Source organism: Oncorhynchus nerka, linkage group LG28 (assembly GCF_034236695.1).
Source record: "Oncorhynchus nerka isolate Pitt River linkage group LG28, Oner_Uvic_2.0, whole genome shotgun sequence".
Taxonomy (NCBI): Eukaryota; Metazoa; Chordata; class Actinopteri; order Salmoniformes; family Salmonidae; genus Oncorhynchus; species Oncorhynchus nerka.
Genome location: NC_088423.1, coordinates 28423597 through 28433248, shown reverse-complemented (window position 1 = coordinate 28433248; position 9652 = coordinate 28423597).

Genomic DNA, 9652 nt, shown 5'->3' with positions numbered 1-9652 from the left:
CTTCACAGAACAGTGCAAAGATAGACTCCAACGGCAGAAGATTGTTGCAGTGTTACATGTACACTGTATGTCCTACCTGGGACAAAGAGGACTAAGTAAGTTAGGACTGTGTATGTTTGCCATTCAGAGGGTTAATGGGTAAGATAAAATATTTAAGTGCTTTTGAGCGGGGTATGGTAGTAGGTGCGAGGCGCACTGGTTTGTGTCAAGAACTGCAACTCTACTGGGTTTTTCCTGCTCAACAGTTTCCGGTGTGTATCAAGAATAGCTTACCACCACCCAAAGGACATCCAGCCAACTTGACACAACTGTGGGAAGCATTGGCGTCAACATAGGCCATCATCCCTGTGGAACGCTTTCGAAACCTTGTAGAGTCCATGCCCCGAAGAATTGAAGCAGTTCTGAGGGCAAAGGGAGGGTGCAAATCCAATTAGGACGGTGTTCCTAATGTTTGGTATACTCTGTGTATAAAAGCTTCAGAAAGGTATTACTAAAGGTTTTAGACATCATAAGATATTATCAAATCCACTTCCTTTTCCCCATCACAGTTAATACTTCTTCTGTTTGATGAAAACATTACAGCTATGTTGGCTCCATTACATTATTTGGTTTCCAAATCATGAGCAGTGCACACCTGTATAGGTCAGCCGACTATTCTGCGGGAACACCCAAACAATCACTCCGACTGAGGATCCAATGGGAACTTCCAATGTCAATATTCAACCAAATATCTATACTTACAGGGTTCATTTTACTAATGCTCCCAATGTTCCATTACCAATGAGAGGAGATGGAAACAGGCCGTATGGGTCTAATGGAATATGTTATGCTATATATGGGACAGGGAAATGCCTCTGTGTTCCAAAATGATTACATTAAATAGGTCTAATATAGCCTGGTCCCAGAACTGATTGTGCTGTCTTGCCAATACAAAATTACCATAGGAAGGTGGTAAGACAGCAGATCTGGGACGAGGCTAGGTTTAATATAGGATGGGGAAAACAAGGGTGCAGAGATCATTCCATTGACAGTGAATACTCAGAAAGGGAGAGAGCAGCTCTCTAGCCAGTAATAGGCTACACATATATTTACCAGTCAAATGTGCGGACGTCAGACAACAAGCGTTGGATGGTTTCAAGAAAAATACATGCAAATATGGAATCCCACTATTTCACTGCTGGATACAGTATGATATACTAATATACTTCCATATTGTAGCAGTACTTTATGTGGTTTGGTTTGTACCAGTCTCTCACTCACAACCAAGGAGTAGGCTGCAGTTGCACTGCCTAGACAGTCATCTAAAGTCAGTTGTGTGTCGATTGGATTGGTGGAGGGTAAACTGATCCTAGTTCAGTTACAGGCAGCTTCTACCTCAAGCCATGGAGGAATGAAGAAGCTCAATAATACCCAGCTTACTCTGATGTTATGCAGCAATCTAACCTTAATGTTACAGTTGTATGTAAAGCAACTGGCAAGACAACACCCACAGCAGTCCTACTAGGGGGAACTGCAACATAACAGGTTTAGCCTACATATTCAAATTATATATGTATGTAGCTAATTTTGTTGGATAACAATACATTTCTTACTTGATCAGTAAGCGAAAATGTATGCACTCACTACTGTAAGTCGATCTGGATAAGATTGTCTGTCAAATGACTAATATAAACCACACAACCAAATCATAAGTACTGTATGAGAAATAAGAGCCTTTATTTTCATATTGACTCAATAAGACAACATTTAAGTGCAATTCAGATCTTTTATCATTCATAAAATCAGAACAAGCTAAACTAACCATTTCTGCCTAAATGGACAAATAAAACTGGTTAAAAAAAAGTAGTACCAAACAAATGATTTCCATTTCAGACAAAACCAAAATTCCCTTCCTGATATATTATTATAATATCGTCATATACATTTATCAAAAATAGACAGACCTGAAGACAGGGAAGTTCTAGTCTGGTTACACCAGACATAATGCTGTGCTCACCATTGTCCAGACTGTAAGGTGAGCACAGCGTTTAGTCTGTTTTAACCAGGCTAGGATAGTTCATGTGTAGTCTACTGTCAGGTTACAATGAGCAGCAGTGAGTTGATTGTACTCTTTAGGCCTGAATCCTGACAAGGTTTGGCCCATTTCAATTTTAATTCCACAGGTAAACCAACATTCTAATTCTCATCATTGCTTTTCAATGAGGATAATTGGAATTGGGATTTCAGTTTTCTTCCTGAATTGAAATGGAATTGACTTGGACTTCTGTGTAAACCATGTATCGATATAAAATGGGGGGATTTACCTGGACATTTGAGTTAGAAGCGTACAGTGGCAAGAAAAGTATTTGAACCCTTTGGAAATACCTGGATTTACACATAAATTGGTCATAAAATTTGATCTGATCTTCATCTATGTCACAACAGACAAACACAGACTGCTTAAACTAATAACACACAAACAATTACACGTTTTCATGTCTTTATTGAACACACCGTGTAAACATTCACAGTGCAGTGTGGAAAAAGTATGTGAACAATTGGATTTAATAACTGGTTGACCCTCCTTTGGCAGCAATAACCTCAACCAAACATTTTCTGTAGTTGCGGATCAGACCTGCACAACGGTCCGGAGGAATTCTGGACCATTCCTCTTTACAAAACTGTTTCAGTTTTGTTTCATTATTCTTTTTTTGTTTCATTATTATTCTTTACAAAATTGTTTCAGACATCCCAATATTCTTGGGATGTCTGGTGTGAACTGCTCTATTGAGGTCATGCCACAGCATCTCAAATCGGGTTGAGGTCAGGACTCTGACTGGGCCACTCCAGAAGGTGTATTGTCTTCTGTTGAAGCCATTCTATTGTTGATTTACTACTGTTTTGGGTCGTTGTCCTGTTGCATCACCCAACATCAATTGTCGGACAGATACACAAACATTCTCCTGCAAAATGTCTTGATAAACTTGGGAATTAATTTTTCCGTCAATGATAGCAAGCTGTCCAGGCACTGAGGCAGCCCCAAACCATGATGCTCCCGCCACCATACTTTACAGTTGGGATGAGGCTTTGATGTTGGTGTGCTGTGCCTTTTTTTCTCCACACATAGTGCTGTGTGTTCCTTCCAAACAACTCAACTGTAGTTATCTGTCCACAGAATATTTTGCCAGTAGCACTGTGGAACATCCAGGTGCACTTTTGCAAACTTCAGACGTGCAGAAATGTTTTTTTGGACAGCAGTGGCTTCTTCCGTGGTGTCCTCCCATGAACACCATTCTTGTTTAGTGTTTTACGTATCGTAGACTCGTCAACAGAGATGTGAGCATGTTCCATTGATTTATGTAAGTCTTTAGCTGACACTCTAGGATTCTTCTTAACCTCATTGAGCATTCTGCGCTGTGCTTTTGCAGTCATCTTTGCAGGACGGCCACTCATAGGGAAAGTAGCAACAGTGCTGAACTTTCTCTATTTATAGACAATTTGTCTACCATGGACTGATGAACATCAAGGCTTTTAAAGATACTTTTCTAACCCTTTCGAGCTTTATGCAAGTCAACAATTCTTAATCTTAGGTCTTCTGAGATCTCTTTTGTTTGAGGCGTGGTTCACATCAGGCAATGCTTCTTTTGAATAGCAAACTCACATTTTATGATTTTTTTTTAATAGGGCAAGGCAGCTCTAACCAACATCTCCAATCTCGTCTCATTGATTGGACTCCAGGTTAGCTGACTCCAATTAGTTTTTAGAGAAGTCATTAGACTAGGGGTTCACATACTTTTTCCAACCTACACTGTGAATGTTTAAATTATGTATTCAATATAGACCATAAAAATCCATAATTTGTGTGTTATTAGTTTAAGCACACTATGTTTTTCTATTGTTGTGACTTAGATGAAGATCAGATCAAATTTGATGACCAATTTATGCACAAATCCAAATAATTCCAAAGGGTTCACATACTTTTCCTGCCACTGTAGATCTCAAGTTAGGATTTCGGAACGTAGCGTTTCAACAGCATGATTTAGGCCTACAGAATAAACACATTACTACATTCATTACAGGAGCTCCACTTATTAATGCAACCAATCTCACTCTAAATAGACATTTTCAGAGACAATTATGGTCCTTTGTAGCTCAGGGTAGTGGGTTTGATTCCCGGGACCACCCATTGTAAAATGTATGCACGCAGGACTAATTTTCTTTTATCCCAAGCTAAATAGCATACATTATACGTCTAAAACCCATGTGAGGGTTAACAAAACAGTTAACATGGCCACGTTCAGTAAACACCAAATAGGATAAAACATTTTGAAACGGAAAAGGAGATGCTACTTCCATCTGAAATAGCAGATTGGTAGTGGTAATGCGCCCTTTACTGATTCTCACAGCCAACCAATCAGTTTGCTGCCAGCTCTTAACAAACTTTTGGAAAAAAAATGGGTTTGACCAGATACAATGCTATTTCTCTGGACAAATGAACAAACGTTCAGCTTGCTTATAGAGTAGTGGCACTCAACATGTACTGAAATGACATTAATGATTTTTATGTTGTTAGACTTCAGTGCAAACTCCGATATTATTGACCATAATCTATAACTGAAAAAACATGTTATGGCTTTACATCCTCTGCCATATCATGGGTTGAGTGCCATCTATCCAGTAGAGGGTTTTCTTCAATGGAAGCTTCTATAATAGAGGAGAGACTGACCGCATCAATTCTTGTTTTTGTTAGAAACAATGTGTTAAAAATGCCAAAATGTCTGTATAATCAACTTACATATGCACTGTATGTCTGTCAGAGCTATTCGGAAAGTATTCAGACCCCTTGACTTTTTCCACATTGTTACGTTTCAGCCTTATTCTAAAATTGATTAAATAAGAAAATCCTGAATCTACACACAGTACCCCATAATGACAAGAAAACAGGTTTTTACAAATAAAAAAACAGAAATACCTTATTTACATAAGTGTTCAGACACTTTGCTATGAGCCTAAAAATTGAGCTCAGGTACATCCTCTTTACATAGAAACATCTCATGGATGATCAACAACATGATTGGAGTCCACCTGTGGTAAATTCAATTGATTTGACATGATTTGGAAAGGCACACACCTGTCTATATTAGGTCCCAAGACTGGGTCCCAAGACTGAACTCTTTGGCCATCATGCTGTGGGGAGATTTTTCAGTGGCAGGGACTGGGAGCCCAGTCAGGAACGAGAGAAAGACGAACAAACCAAAGTACATAGAGATCCTTGATGAAAACCTGCTCCAAAGCGCTCAGGACTTCAGACTGGGGCGAAGGTTCACCTTCCAACAGGACAACAACCCTAAGCACACAGCTACAACAACGCAGGAATGGCTTCGGGACAAGTCTCCGAATATCCTTGAATGGCCAAGCCAGAGCCCAGACTTGAACCCGATCGAACATCTCTGGAGAGACCTGAAAATAGCTGTGCAGCAACGCTCCCCATCCAACCTGACAGAGCTTGAGATGATCTACAGAGAAGAATGGGAGAAACTCCCCAAATACAGGTGTGCCAAGCTTGTAGAATCATACCCAAGAAGACTCGTACTGTAATCACTGCCAAAGGTGCCATAACAAAGTACTGAGCAAATGGTCTGAATACTTACAGTTGAAGTCGGAAGATTAAACATTTACATATAAACTCAGTTTTCACAATTTCTGACATTTAATCCAAGTAACAATTTCCTGTCTTAGGTCAGTTAGGATCACCACTTTATTTTAAGAATGTGAAATGTCAGACTAATAGTAGAGAATTATTTATTTAAGCTTTTATTTCTTTCATCACATTCTCAGTGGGACAGAAGTTTACATACACTCAATTAGTATTTGGTAGCATTGCCTTTAAATTGTTAAACTTGGGTCAAATGTTTCAGGTAGCCTTCCATAAGCTTCCCACAATAAGTAGGGTGAATATTGGCCCATTCCTCCTGACAGAGCAAGTGTAACTGAGTCATGTTTGTAGGCCTCCTTGCTTGCACACGCTTTTACAGTTCTGCCCACACATTTTCTAAGCGATTGAGGTCAGGGCTTTGTGATGGCCACTCCATTAACTTGACTTTGTTGTCCTTAAGCCATTTTGCCACAACTTTGGAAGTATGTTTGGGGTCATTGTCCATTTGGAAGACCCATTTGCGACCAAGCTTTAACTTCCTGACTGATGTCTTGAGATGTTGCTTCAATATATCCACATACTTTTCCTCCATATGATGCCATCTATTTTGTGAAGTGCACCAGTCCCTCCTGCAGCAAAGCACCCCCACAACATGATGCTGCTACCCCCGTGCTTCACGGTTGGGATGGTGTTCTTCGGCTTGCAAGCCTCCCCCTTTTCCCTCCAAACATAACCATGGTCATTATGGCCAAACAGTTATGTTTTTGTTTCATTAGACCAGAGGACATTTCTACAAAAAGTGCAATCTTCGTCCCCATGTGCAGTTGCAAACCGAAGTCTGGCTTTTTTATGGTGGTTTTGGAGCAGTGGCTTCTTCCTTGCTGAGCGGCCTTTAAGGTTATGTCGATATAGGACTTGTTTTACTGTGGATATAGATACTTTTGTACCGGTTGCCTCCAGCATCTTCACAAGGTCCTTTGCTGTTGTTCTGGGATTGACTTGTACTTTTCGCACCAAAGTACGTTCATCTCTAGGAGATAGAATGAGTCTTCTTCCTGAGCGGTGTGACGGCTGCGTGGTCCCATGGTGTTTATACTCGCGTCTATTGTTTGTACAGATGAACGTGGTACCTTCAGGCATTTGGAAATTGCTCCCAAGGATGAACCAGATTTGTGGACGTCGACAATTTTCTTTCTGAGGTCTTGGCTGATTTCTTTTTGATTTTCCCATGATGTCAAGCAAGTTTGAAGGTAGGCCTTGAAATACACCCACAGGTACATTTCCAATTGACTCAAATTATGTCAATTAGCCCTTTAGAAGCTTCTAAAGCCATTACATAATTTTCTGGAATTTTTCAAGCTGTTTTAAAGGCACAGTCAACTTAATGTATGTAAACTTCTGACCCACTGGAATTGTGATACAGTGATAAGTTCAATAATCCGACTGTAAACAATTGTTGGAAAAATGACTTGTGTCGTGCACAAAAGTAGATGTCCCAACCGACTTTCTTTTACAATAAATTTGTGGAGTGGTTGGAAAATGAGTTAATGACTCCAACCTAAGTGTATGTAAACCTATGACTTCAACTGTATATAAAATGTTATATTTTAGTTAATACATTTGCTAAAAAAAAAAAAAATTAAAAAGGTTTTTGCTTTTGTCTTAAAATGTGGTATTGTATGTAGATTGATGAGGGGGAAAACGATTTAATCCATTTTAGAATAAGGCTGTATTGTAACAAAATGTGGAAAAAGTCAAGGGGTCTGAATACCTTCCGAATGCACTGTACTTACCCCACCAGACATCAAATAAAATTGTATTGGTCACATACACATGGTTAGTAGATGTTAATGCGAGTGTGGCAAAATGCTTGTGCTTCTAGTTCCGACCGTCCAGTAATATCTAACAATTTCACAACAACTAACTTATACACACACAAGTGTAAATGAATGAATAAGAATATGTATATATAAATATGGATGAACGATGGCAGAACGGCATAGGCAAGATGCAGTAGATGGTATAGAACACAGTATATACAGTGGGGCAAAAAGGTATTTAGTCAGCCACCAATTGTGCAAGTTCTCCCACTTAAAAAGATGTAATTTTCATCATAGGTACAAAAAAAAAAATTAAAATCCAGAAAATCACATTGTAGGGTTTTTAATGAATTTATTTGCAAATTATGGTGGAAAATAAGTATTTGGTCAATAACAAAAGTTTCTCAATACTTTGTTATATACCCTTTGTTGGCAATGACAGAGGTCAAACGTTTTCTGTAAGTCTTTTCACACACTGTTGCTGGTATTTTGGCCCATTCCTCCATGCAGATCTCCTCTAGAGCAGTGATGTTTTGGGGCTGTTGCTGGGCAAACAAAAAAATCACAAATTTGGACTCATCCATTGCTCATGTTTCTTGGCCCAAGCAAGTCTCTTCTTATTGGTGTCCTTTAATAGTGGTTTCTTTGCAGCAATTCGACCATGAAGGCCTGATTCACGCCATCTCCTCTGAACAGTTGATGTTGAGATGTGTCTGTTACTTGAACTCTGTGAAGCATTTATTTGGGCTGCAATCTGAGGTGCAGTTAATTGACGATTAACTCTAATGAACTTATTCTCTGCAGCAGAGGTAACTCTGGGTTTTCCTTTCCTGTGGCGGTCCTCATGAGAGCCAGTTTCATCATAGCGCTTGATGGTTTTTGCAACTGCACTTGAAGAAACTTTCAAAGTTCTTGAAATTGTCCAGATTGACTGACCTTCATGTCTTAAAGTAATGATGGACTGTCATTTCTCTTTGCTTATCTGAGCTGTTCTTGCCATAATATGGACTTCGTCTTTTACCAAATAAGGCTATCTTTGTATATCACCCCTACCTTGTCACAACTGATTGGCTCAAATGCATTAAGGAAAGAAATTCCTCAAATTAACTTTTAACCAGGAACACCATTTAATTGAAATGCATTCCAGGTGACTACCTCATGAAGCTGGTTGAGAGAATGCAAGAGTGTGAAAAGCTGTCATCAAGGCAAAGGTTGGCTACTACTACTGAAGAATCTCAAATGTAAAATATATTTTGATTTGATTAACTCTTTTTTGGTTACTACATGATTCCATGTGTTATTTCATAGTTGATGTCATCACGATTATTCTACAATGTAGAAAATAGTTTAAAAAAAGAAAACCCTGGAATTTGTATTTTTACTTTATTTAACCAGGCAAGTCAGAAAATTCTTATTTTCAATGACCGCCTAGGAACAGTGGGTTAACTGCCTGTTCAGGGGCAGAACGACAGATTTGTACCTTGTCAGCTCGGGGGTTTGAACTTGCAACCTTCCGGTTACTAGTCCAATGCTCCAATGCTCTAACCACTAGGCTACCCTGCTGCCCCAGGTGAGTAGGTGTCCAAACTTTTGACTGGTACTGTATGTGCACACAAACCCACACATTATTATTTCATATTTTTTGGTGTTTTACATTTTTTGATGAAATGTTTTATATACAAGTCTGTAATGTCTATGTTAACGTTTTAAAAGTACGTACATTGCAGTTTTTTTCATTATGTGTCCGACTCCAGGAAGACTAGCTGTCGTCCGCTAATGGGAATCGTAATAAAATCATCTTTAAATGTTCATTTGAAAATGCTTTCTCCCGTTTATACCCGCTGAACACAACCCCAGTTTCAGTCAACTATGCACTGTTGTGTAAAGTTTTCTAGCACCAAAAGAACAAAACACCATAGTCTGAGCATCAATGATATGGGTTTAGAGGCAAAGGGCTGGGAGAAATCATAGGTTAACATAATCTCATAGGAGAGGGATGAGCATTGGGACAGGGCATTAGTGCTCCAAAGAAAGTATGGTTTTACTTTGTTATAACACTGTAACATGCTAGTACTACCTCCCCCTTTGTCGCTTGGCATTCATGTATCCACCACCTGTGAAAGTTTGAGGGTGCATCTCAATAGCCTAGTGTCTTCCTCGCCTCGCATTCATCTGCACTGATCTGAAAACACAATGG